The following is a 13,458-nucleotide window of genomic DNA, read 5'->3' as shown; positions in this document are numbered from 1 at the left end:
TTTCCGAAATAAATTTTCACGGGCTTCCAAAATCAAGCCACGCAAGCTGAACATTTATTTGGAACCTAAATGCAATTTTGAAAAACGCACATTTTTCCTAAATTCAAATAAAACACCGAAAAACTCCGAAATAAAATCTTATTTGATTTTATTATTAAATCCTTAATATTTCTCTATTTTGGGAAAGTCATTTTATTCCCTCTCTCATATTTTTGTAATAGAAATAATTGATGATAAAATAAATAAAATCAAATGATCCTATTCTCAAAATTTGAGAAAACTCAAATATGAAAATAATGAAATCCCCAACTCTCTCCGTTGGTCATTGAGTTGCATAGAACTTCTAGGATCAACCAAAATGCAAAATAAAATATGGTATGCAATGATGATCTAATGTATAACATTCCAAATTGAAAATTTGGGATGTTACATCTTCACCTGCAACTAGCAACGCTATAAGAGGGACTGAGCAAAGCGGTAACATAGCCAATCAACGGTTTGCTAGGACATGGTGGGTTAGAGGTTTGACATGGCAATTTAGGAGGCATGATAAGCAAGTGGTAGGCATCGTAGCATAGGCATAGCAAAAGAGCGAGCATCTAGCAAGCAAGGATAGAAGTGATTTCGAGGGTATGATCATCTTGCCTGCAAAGTTGTCAGAGTTGACTTGATCCTCGTAAGCAAACTCAACGGGCTCCTCGTTAGTGAACTCGTCTCCCGGCTCTACCCAAACAAGACAAACAAGCAAAAGTAACACAATCAACCACGTGCAAAGCTCGAACAACATGATGCAAACATGATATGCTATGTGGGATGCGATATATGATGCATATGCAAGATTTGACAAGGAATGATTGAACCTGGCCTCAACTTGGAAATCCAAGAGTCTCTGGAAAGGTGAGGTGATTTCGGTTGAAATCAATATAAAGATCACCGGAATCGGATGCACGGATTGGAAATGGCAAGCAAAACAAATATGGCACCGGTCTGCGATAATCAGCAAGTAGCCATCTAAAAGCATCAAGATAATTACGCTACAACACTCAAAAATGACAACAAAATACATGCTAGGGATCCACTCATGATGCTTGACAAAAGATGAACACTGAGCTACGGCCAATTCATCCATTAACAGGTTCAAACAAGCATGGCAAAAATGCAAACGATAACAGGTTTCAGACTTAGTGAAATTAACAAGTCTGGAATTTTTAATATCAGGTAGCACACTTTGCAGCATGAAAACTATATGCTACAAGAACTTAACATGGCAAAGCAAGGCATGACATGAAGCTACCCAAAGCACTTAACAAAAGTCCCTTAGTGACCTTGAGCCAAAAGGGATCAGAAAATACAATTGCAAGCATGTGAACATGGCAAAAACATAAACAGATTACAAACTTAGTGAAAAACCGGAGCATGCAAATCAGGTAGCGAGTAGGCATGTTTACGAGCTCGATGCACTCACTACAGAGCATGGCATGACAAACTAAGCATACACCCGTCAAGAATACATGGGATAGAAGCTAGACATGACAAGAACAACAACATAGCATGCACGGATCAATAACAACATCCTCGGCAAAATCACTAACAAGTCAACAATCTGCCAGGATTCACGAAATAGCAAAAGTAGAGCTCGATTGACTCAAGCTAGGGTGCTCCATAAATGCAAACAAAGACATGGATGGATAGAGCACCACAATATTAACAAATCATTTCCTCAAAAGAGGCACGGATCACTAGGAAACAATATGAACATATGGCATATTGACAAAATCAGATCAAGGACTTAGAGAAATTCTAAGTCCCTGAAATCAGCATTAACGAATGCACTACTTTGCAAGCCTGTGCTAGTCACCACACATATCACAAAAATACATGGTAAGTACCTTTATAAAGATGGCATGACATATGACAAAACTCATGTACAGCTCAGGAGCATATCATGCACACATTAATCATGGCAAAAATGACAAATAGCTATTTGATGAAACAGATCTGGCAATTATATCATATAGCCCTCTTCCAACAGCATTTCGGGCATCAAGATAAGCTCAAATGAAAATGATGCAATGAGATGAAATGATGTACTCTCTGAGGCGAACATTTTGATATGCTACACGCTCAAAACGGAGCTACAGATGCGGAGTTACGACATGATGAAAAATGCAAATAAATTAGGGTTTCGGGGGAAAGTCAACCCTTCGGATTTAGATCTGAGATCCGGCCCGATCCACTGTAGCGCTGCACGCGGCCCAAGGATGACCGTCACCGGAGAAGAAGCGGCCGGCGGGGGCGTGGTCGCCGGAGAGAGGGACTGGCCGGGGCGTGGTGCGGTGGCGGCGGAGGTGGCGTTGATGGCGGCGATGGCCGGGCGGCACCGGAGGCGGTTCGGAGGCGAGCGGGCTTGGCAGGGTCGGCGCCGGCGACGAGGAAGGCGCGGCGGAGGCGGCAGCCGGCGCGAGCGGCACGGCGAGGAAGGCACGGCCCCGGGGGACGAAGAAGACGAGCTGGGCGGCGGGGGCGATTCAGGCCGGGAGGGCCTCCCGCGGCCTTCGGCGGGCTGGCGGCGGTGGGAGCGGACGGTGCCACGTGGCGGCGCGCTATTGGCACGGGCGGCGGCGGTAGCTTCGTCCGGCCGGACCAGACGTGTCCGGCACGGCGGATGTGCGGGGAGCTAGGGTTAGGGGGGAGAGGAGACCCGGGATTTTCGGGGGGATGCCTTTATATAGGCATAGAGGGAGCTAGGAAGCTCCAAATGGAGTGCGGTTTTCGGCCACGTGATCATGATCGAACGCTCTAGATGATGGAAAGGGTTTTGGTGGGTTTTGGGCCAAAATGGAAGGGTGTTGGACTGCAACACAAACGAGGCCTTCTTGGTCCCTCGGCTAACCGTTGGAGTATCAAACGAAGTCCAAATGGTACGAAACTTGACAGGCGGTCTACCGGTAGTAAACCAAGGCCGCATGGCAAGTCTCGGTACAATCCGGAAATGTTTAACCCCCACACATGAAAAGAGGTAAAAAGGACCACCGGAGGAGATAGGAGCGCTGGAATAGAAAACGGACAACGGGGAAAATGCTCGGATGCATGAGACGAACACGTATGCAAATGCAATGCACATGATAACATGATATGAGATTCATGACAAAGGCAATGACACACGGAGACAAAAACCCGAACCCGAGGAAAATAAAATAACTTAGCATCGGAAACGGCAAGAGTTGGAGTACATATAGGGTAAATTACATCCGGGGTGTTACAATCAAGATCGTCCTGAATCAAGAACACGAGAGAGAGAGAGAGAGAGAGAGAGAGAGAGATCAAACACATAGCTATTGGTACATACCCTCAGCCCCGAGGGTGAACTACTCCCTCCTCGTCATGGAAAGCGCCGGGATGATGAAGATGGCCACCGGAGAGGGATTCCCCCCTTCGACAGGGTGCCGGAATGGGTCTAGACTAGTTTTCGGTGGCTACAGAGGATTGCGGCGGCGGAACTCCAGATCTAGGTTATGTACTGGAAGTTTGGGTATATATAAGAGGTGTTGGAGTCGGGAACAAGTCAAGGGGGTCCCCGAGGCGGCCACGAGGTAGGGGGGCGCGCCCAGGGGGGTAGGGCGCCCCCCACCCTCGTGGTGGCCTCGGGACTCTTCTGGACCATATTCGGTACTCCGTGGGCTTCTTCTGGGCCAAAAATGATCTCCGTGAAATTTCAGGTCAATTGGACTCCGTTTGGTTTTCCTTTTCTGTGATACTCAAAAACAAGGAAAAAACAGAAACTGGCACTGGGCTCTAGGTTAATAGGTTAGTCCCAAAAATCATACAAAATACCATATAAATGCATATAAAACATCCTAGATGGATAATATAATAGCATGGAACAATCAAAAATTATAGATAACGTTGGAGACGTATCGGTCATCAATACACATATTCATAATATTGATGCCAAAGGATGCAAAGTTGATAATGATAGTGCAATATACTTGTGGCACTGCCGTTTAGGTCATATTGGTGTAAAAAGCATGAAGAAACTCCATGTGGATGGACTTTCGGAATCACTTGATTATGAATCATTTGATACTTGCGAACCATGCCTCATGGGCAAGATGACTAAAACTCTGTTCTCCGGAACAATCGAGCGAGATAATGACTTATTGGAAATAATACATACCAATATATGCGGTCCAATGAGTGTTGAAGCACGCGGCGGGTATCGTTATTTACTAACCTTCACATATAATTTAAGTAGGTATGGGTATATCTACTTAATCAACACAAGTCTGAAACATTTGAAAAGTTCAAAGAATTTCATAGTGAAGTGGAGAAAAATTGTAACAATAAAATAAAGTTTCTACGATCTGATCGTGGAGGTGAATATTTGAGTTACGAGTTTGGCCTTCATTTAAGATAATGTGGAATTGTTTCAGAACTCACGCCACCTAGAACACCACATCATAATGGTGTGTCCGAACGTTGTAACCATACTTTATTAGATATGGTGCGTTCTATGATGTCTCTTACCGATTTGCCATTATCGTTTTGGGGTTATGCATTAGAGACAGCCACATTCACGTTAAATAGGGCACCATCTAAATCCGTTGAGATGACACTGTATGAACTGTGGTTTGGCAAGAAACCTAATGTAGCGATCCGACCTCGAACGGTCAAATCTCTGTGCATAAGTGTCATCCCTGGATCGGTAATGCTGACACACATAGTACTTCGAAGGATTTATAACAAAGTTGCAATCACACACTTATTACATCGAATAACTGATAAAAGGGTACTTATTACAATAATATGTCTTAAGGCCATCTAAATACGATAACAGCGGAAGGCTTGGAAGATAAAGTGAGTCTATCAACTCCAATGGCATAGCTGAGTGCACGACAACGACCTAGCGCACCTTACTCTTTGTCTGAAAAGTCTGCAACATAATACGTTGCAGCCCGAGAATGGGTCAGCACATGGAATATGCTGGCAAAATAACACTGTAGAGCAAGGAACAGGTAATAGCTATAACTACATGCATATTTGGCTGGTGGAGGCTCTATGGTTAATATGTTTTTGCGAAAAGCCAATTTTTTCCTACAACAAAGGAATATATTTTATTTAACTATCATGGTAGTTGATAAACATTGAGAATGGTAAACCCCATCTCAATCCCAATTAAAGTAATCATTAACCCAGCATGTTAATTAAGTAAAGTGATGAGATCAACATAATAATTCAAGCATTAGATACTCGAGATGTCCATAACCAGGGACACGGCTAATCATGGTTAGTTTGTACACTCTGCAGAGGTTTGCGCACTTTTCCCCACAAGACTCGATCTCCTCCGTTGAATTTCTCGCACTACAAGATGTTTGAGAAACAGATGACCGGGACACAGTCTTTCAGAAGCATTAGCCCTTTCGACGGGTAAACCGTACCACCTACATCCTCTACATATGCTAGTTTACCACTGAAAGAGTTCACGCAACATACTCAACTATGCCAGAGCCCATAATGGCTTGTGGCTGCACATGAAAGTTTCCAGCATGAATAACAATATGATCCCTTTGAGCCTGGGTGGTGAACCATATGATGATCACACAGATTCCCCAGGATCTCCTTGGACAGCACTGGATTTCCCCAGGTGCCCACAACCAATCCACCCAGATGTGTGTTAAAGTAGCCACCTTAAATAAACCCTTAGTTTATAATAACACTCACAACTGTCATGATTCACTCAAACCAAACCACGTCTACGAGCGTAGCATAGCAATGTAAACATAACATAGAAGTAACTCCCAGGGTTTGACATAAAGGGCAATAGGTTCTACCTCATCATCTACTTCCCAATACCCACATGTTATCAATCCTACTCATGCAATGTTTGAGGGTTGAAACTAATGCATAAAAACTGGGTAATAAGGGATATGACCAAAGTGTTACTTGCCTTGCTGACGATCTGTAAACCCTAGAGACTCGTAGTAGCACGCTTCGCACTCCGAGAATTCTATCACAAACAATCAATAAAATACATAAGCAATCAAGCATATATGCAAGGGTAAAACTCAGATGAAAAAGTCCAAATTGAAAGTTCAACTGAAGTGCTTCGATTTGCAGAAAGAATCAATCAAATCAGAGCTACGGAACTGAAACTACGATAAAAAAACTTTGAATTCAAATCTGCTTGAGACCAAATTTTAAACTTTCAAAACCATGTTCAAGTTGATTAACGGGAAAGAGGGCTTTGAGACGAAGATTTTGACGTTGGTTTCACTGGATTTGGACAAACGGTTAAAAAGTTGCGAGGGTTTGAAGATCAGGGGCTAATCTGCGATAAAAATAATCATGGATAGGTCCCTAGCAAAAAATAAAACAGAAAAGAAAAAATCTATCGGACGAACGTTCGCTAACAGAGACTAACGAATGAATTCATTCGTTTGAAAAACTAATCTGACGAACGTTCGCTAATTAGCGAACTTAGAAAAAATGATCTAAACCGGCGAAACCGAGAAAACCGAATCGATCTACTCGAAGAAAACCGGATCTAGGGTTTATAAAAAATGAAACAGACCGGAACAAAACCCATGGCGGCGACGGGTCAACGGCGACAGCGGGCGATGGCTCGGCAAGGCGGCGGCGTCAGCACGGGGTGGCGGCTACACGTCGGCAGCGGTAGCTGCAGCAGCGGTGCAGGGCGAGGCTGCGGTAGTGGTGCGGCACGGCGGTGGTGGTGTGTGGTGCGGGACGAGGAGGAGAGGGCGGTGAGGCGAGGCTATTTAAAGGGGGCCGGGGGCGATCCAACTTGGCCAAGGGGCCAAGCGGGGGTGGCGGCGCGGTCCCGAACTTCCGCCGGAGTCCGGCGCGGTCACAGCTCGGGGAGGGGGAAGGTGGTGGCAGCTGGGCCATGGCCTTGCACTAGTTGGGCCGGCCCAGTTCGGCCGAAAACTTTTTTTTAATTAATTCCGCCGAATGGAAAAATCCTAAATAAATATAAAAAATTCTAAAATGCCAAAAACAATTTTCACCGTCTAAATAAAATATTTAGACAAAGTGAACATTTTTCTGTCCTAAAAATGCAATTTTGAAAAATGCATATTTTCTAATTCAAATAAAATAGCAATAAAATTATTTATTTGATTTTAACATTTTTCCTCCAATATTTATTTTATTTTTGAGAAGTCATTTTATCTCCTCATTTATTTTGATATTTGAAATATTTGGAGAGAAAAATATTAAAACCAAAATGATCCTCTTTTCAAATTTGAGAAAAATCAAATTTGAAAATAATGAAATCCCCAACTCTCTCCGCGGGTCCTTGAGTTGCTTAGGATTTCTAGGATCAAGCCAAAATGCAAATAAAATATGCTATGCATATGATGACCTATGTATAACATTCCAAATTGAAATTTTGGGATGTTACAAACCTACCCCCTTAAGATGAATCTCGCCCTCGAGATTCGGTTGGCTAGAAAATAGGTGTGGGTGGTCTTTCCGTAGATCTTCTTCTCGTACCCAGGTGGCTTCATCCTCGGTATGGTGGCTCCACTGAACTTTGCAAAACTTGATAACGTTGCTGCGCGTAACTTGATACGTCTCCATCGTATCTACTTTTCCAAACACTTTTGCCCTTGTTTTGGACTCTAACTTGCATGATTTGAATGGAACTAACCTGGACTGACATTGTTTTCAGCAGAATTGCCATGGTGTTATTTTTGTGCAGAAATAAATGTTCTCAAAATGACCTGAAAATCAACGAAGAATTATTTTGGAATATATAAAAAATACTGGAAGGAAGATCCATGTCAAGGGGCCTCCACCTGTCCACGAGGGTGGGGGCGCGCCCTACCCCCCTGGGCGCGCCCCCTGCCTCATGGGCCCCCTGACGCTCCACCGACCTCAACCCTGACTCCATATATTCACTTTCGAGGAGAAAAAACCAGGGAGAAGGATTCATCATGTTTTACGATATGGAGCCGCCGCCAAGCCCTAAACTCTCTCGGGAGGGCTGATCTGGAGTCCGTTCGGGGCTCTGGACAGGGGAATCTGTCGCCATCGTCATCATCAACCTTCCTCCATCACCAATTTCATGATGCTCACCGCCGTGCATAGTAATTCCATCGTAGGCTTGCTGGATGGTGATGGGTTGGATGAGATTTATCATGTAATCGAGTTAGTTTTGTTAGGGTTCGATCCCTAGTATCCACTATGTTCTAAGATTGATGTTGCTATGACTTTGCTATGCTTAATGCTTGTCACTTGGGCCCGGGTGCCATGATTTCAGATCTGAACCTATTATGTTTTCATCAATATATGAGAGTTCTTGATCCTATCTTGCAAGTCTATAGCCACCTATTATGTGTTATGATCCGTTAACCCCGAAGTGACAATAATCGGGATACTTACCGGTGATGATCATAGTTTGAGGAGTTCATGTATTCACTATGTGTTAATGCTTTGGTTCGGTACTCTATTAAAAGGAGGCCTTAATATCCCTTAGTTTCCAATAGGACCCCGCTGCCACGGGAGGGTAGGACAAAAGATGTCATGCAAGTTCTTTTCCATAAGCACGTATGACTATATTTGGAATACATGCCTACATTACATTGATGAATTGGAGCTAGTTCTGTGTCACCCTAGGTTATGACTGTTACATGATCGATCGCATCCGGCATAATTCTCTATCACCGATCCATTGCCTACGAGCTTTCCATATATTGTTCTTTGCTTATTTAATTGTCCGTTGCTATTGTTATCATCACTACAAAACACCAAAAATATTACTTTTGCTACTGTTACTTTTGCTATCGTTACCACTACTATCATATTACTTTGCTACTAAACACTTTGCTGCAGATATTAAGTTTCCAGGTGTGGTTGAATTGACAACTCAGCTGCTGATACTTGAGAATATTCTTTGGCTCCCCTTGTGTGGAATCAATAAATTTGGGTTGAATACTCTACCCTCGAAAACTGTTGCGATCCCCTATACTTGTGGGTTATAAGACTATTTTCTGGCGTCGTTGCCGAGGAGCATAGCTCTATTCTTTGAGTCACTTGGGATTTATATCTACTTATCACTATGAAGAACTTGAAAGACGCTAAAACAAAAATTTATCCCTCAACTACGAGGGGAGGTAAGGAACTGCCATCTAGCTCTGCACTTGACTCACCTTCTGTTTTGAGTAAGCTTGCGACACCTAGACTTGCTATTCATTCTGATATGTCGCATGTTATTGATGATGCCACTTCTGCTATGCATGCTACTTATGATGAAACTACTTCTATGCTTGATACTACTATGCCACTTTGTGAATTTCTTGATGAACAACTTGCTAGGGCTAGAGAGAATGAAATTATTGAAACTGATACAATTGATGAAAGTGATGATGAAGATTCTCCCCCTAGATATGAATTACCTATTGTTCCTGAGGGTTATGTTATGGATGAAGAAACCGCTAGAGATTATCTTGCTTGCAATGATAGGAGTGATCTTAAGAATTTATTAGCTAAGCTGAAACAAAAAACTTTGAATGCTAGAATGAAATATGATCCTGCTTATGCTAATTCACCTATATTTGTTACTGATAAGGATTATGATTTCTCTGTTGATCCTAAGATAATTACTTTAGTTGAATTTGATCCTTTCTATGGCTATGAATCTGAAACTATTGTGGCACATCTTACTAAATTAAATGATATAGCCACCCTGTTCACTAATGATGAGAAAACTCGCTACTATTATATCATTAAGATATTTCCGTTCTCATTAAAGGGTGATGCCAAGATATGGTTTAACTCTCTTGATCCTGGTTGTGTGCGTAGTCCCCAGGATATGATTTATTACTTCTCTGCTAAATATTTCCCTGCTCATAAGAAACAAGCTGCTTTAAGGAAAATATATAATTTTGTGCAAATTGAAGAAGAGAGTCTCCCACAAGCTTGGGGGGAGGCTTCTCCAATTACTTAATGCTTTGCATGATCATCCTCTTAAGAAAAATGAAATACTTGATATCTTTTATAATGGACTAACCGATGCTTCCAGAGACCACCTAGATAGTTGTGTTGGTTGTGTTTTCAGGGAAAGAACACCAGATGAAGCTGAAATTCTACTGAATAATATGTTGACTAATGAAAATAATTGGACACTTCCTGATCCAATTCCTGGTCCAATTCCTGAACCAACTCCTAAGAAGAGGGGTATTCTATTTCTCGATCCTGAAAATATGCAAGAGGCAAAGAAATCTATGAAGGAAAAGGTATTAAAGCTGAAGATGTTAAGAATTTACTTCCTATTGAAGAAATACATGGTCTTAATTTACCGCCTGTTGAAGAAATACATGGTCTTGATAACCTGACACATGTAGTAAAGGTAAATTCTCTTTATGGATATGATAAAGCTGAAATCCCATTTACTAAGTTTGCTAGCCCATGCTTGGATGAGTTTGATGACTTTATGGTTAAACAAGAAAACTTCAATGCTTATTTTGGTAGAGAATTAAAATGCAATGCTGATATGCTTGAACACTTGGGTGATTATATGGCTAATGTTCAAGGTGAACTTAAACTTATTAGTAAACATGCTTCTATGGTTACCACTCAAGTAGAACAAGTACTCAAAGCTCAGAATGATTTGCTCAATGAATTGAATAGTAAGAAAAATGATAATGTTGTTAGAGTTATGACTAGAGGTGGTAAAATGACTCAGGAACCTTTGTATCTTGAGGGCCATCCTAAGAGAATTGAGCAAGATTCTCAGAGAAATAATATTGATGCACCCAGTCCTTCTAAGAGAAACAAAAAGAAAAATGATAGGACTATGCATGCTTCTAGTGAACCTGTTATTGACACACCTGAGAATCCCAATGATATTTTTATTTCTGATGCTGAAACACAATCGGGTAATGAACATGAACCTAGTAATAATGTTAATGATGATGTTCATGTTGATGCTCAACCTAGCAATGATAATGATGCAGAGATTGAACCTGCTATTGATCTTGATAACCCACAGTCAAAGAATCAACGTTATGATAAGAGAGACTTTGTTGCTAGGAAGCACGGTAAAGAAAGAGAACCATGGGTTCAGAAACCCATGCCTTTTCCTCCTAAACCATCCAAGAAAAAGGATGATGAGGATTTTGAGCGCTTTGCTGAAATGATTAGACCTATCTTCTTGCGTATGCGTTTGACTGATATGCTCAAAATGAATCCTTATGCTAAGTATATGAAAGAAATTGTTACTAATAAAAGAAAGATACCAAAAGCTGAAATTTCCACCATGCTTGCTAATTATACTTTTAAAGGTGGAATACCTAAGAAAGTAGGAGATCCCGGAGTACCAACTATACCATGCTCCATTAAAAGAAACTATGTTAAAACTGCTTTATGTGATCTTGGAGCCGGTGTTAGTGTTATGCCACTCTCTTTATATCGTAGACTTGATTTGAATAAGTTGACACCTACTGAAATATCTTTGCAAATGGCTGATAAATCAACTGCTATACCTGTCGGTGTTTGTGAGGATGTACCTGTTGTGGTTGCAAACTTTACTATTTTAACGGACTTTGTTATCCTTGATATTCCCGAGGACGATAGTATCTCTATTATTCTTGGAAGACCCTTTTTGAATACTACAGGGGCTGTTATTGATTGCACCAAAGGCAATGTCACTTTTCATGTTAATGGCAATGAGCATATGGTACACTTTCCGAGGAAACAACCTCAAGTTCATAGTATAAACTCTTTTGGAAAAATTTCATCGATTATTTTTGGAGGTTTTGAATTCCCTCTTCCTACTGTCAAGAAGAAATATGATATTCTTATTGTTGGGGATGTGCATATCCCCGTTGAGGTAACCTAGTGTTATTCAAAAATTCTCCGGTTCCATGTTATTTGGAATGAGTTTGTTAACAAGACTTGATCAACCTTGTTAGTGGATTCCTTTTGATGAGCACGAGATGGATGAATTTAGAAAACACTACTCTCTGTACCCTCTTTTTACTTTCTGTTATTTATATTAAATAAAGCAAAAATAGTAATTTTTGTCTGTTTTCTGTATTATCCATGCAATAAAAAAATACCCCCAAAATAAAAGTTCTCCAAATGCCCTGAAATTTAAATATGATTTTTCTGGAATATTTGAGAATATCTGGCACTGAGAACACAGCAGGGGGAGCAACCACCTGGCCACGAGGGTGGAGGGCGCGCCCTACCCCCCTGGGCGCGCCCCCTGCCTCGTGGGCCCATAGTGGCTCCCCTCCACTTATTCCAGCTACCACACACTCCTTCTTCCTCCCACAAACATCACTAACCAGCTCAAACCCGAGTCCAAGCTCATTTTGCTGCCATTTTCGATCTCCTTGCTCAAAGCACCTTTCACAAAACTGCTTTGGGGGCTTGTTCCTTGGTATGTGACTCCTCCAATGGTCCAAATAATTTTGTTCTAGTGCTTTATTCATTGCATATTATTGCTGCTTAGATGACCCTGTTCTTGAGCTTGCATGTCAAATTTATGTGGTCAAAAGTAGTTTTGATGCATGATATTGCCTCTAGGCACTTGTAGGAGTAGTTGCTATCAATATTGTTGAGTTTGGTTCACTTTTATTTTGAAGTTACTAAAATTTCAGAAATTTTTCAGAGGAAGACATATGTTTAGGAAAATGTACCAAGGTGGTCCTTCAAGGAAGCAAGGACCCAGGCTCGCAATACGCAATGCAGATGAAGAACCACCGAGGGAAGCTCAAGTGCAGGCTTGTGAATGGCCTTCAGAAGACTTTATGGATCGAGCAGGAATCAAGGAATAATTTAACGCATATGTGTGTAATGCTGATCTTGAGAGCTTCGAGGCAGATAAGTGCCGCTAGTACCACTATCTCACTGATTCCTTTGTGAGAAGGTTTGAATTTACATCATCACGCAACTCTCAAACTGTCCTGTTTGATCTTTATGAAAATTCTTATACTATGTACTTAGAGGATTTCAACACTGCTTGCAAACTTCCACAATGGGGTAGTCCTAATGAACCTCGCAAATCTAAATTTAGAGATTTTCTTGCTAGTATAACTGTGGGGGAATCTAGAGACATAACACAAGCTACCATAGGGATCATTCATTTTCCTGCTATACATTATTTTGCTCTCTTCATAGGTAGGTGCATAAATGGTAAGGATGAAGCATGTCACATGTGTGTCCCTGACCTCAGTATTCTTAGGAGTGCTGTATTAGGAGATAGACATTATAATTTGGGAGCCATTGTTGCATGTAGGTTGCATAATAATATATTTAATGGAGATTTCTTCGGTGGAATTTATGCAACCCGTCTAGCTAATTTTCTTGATATACCCATATGTGGGTATGATATTGAGTTGCCTCCTGTTTATTTAGATTATGAGGCCATGGTTTGTCATCAGTTTGTTGAGAGGAACGATCAGTCCCTCCAGTACCGACTAATCTTTGACA

This window comes from Triticum dicoccoides, chromosome 2A (genome assembly GCF_002162155.2).
Source record: "Triticum dicoccoides isolate Atlit2015 ecotype Zavitan chromosome 2A, WEW_v2.0, whole genome shotgun sequence".
NCBI lineage: Eukaryota > Viridiplantae > Streptophyta > Magnoliopsida > Poales > Poaceae > Triticum > Triticum dicoccoides.
Note: the sequence above shows the minus strand (reverse complement) of the source record.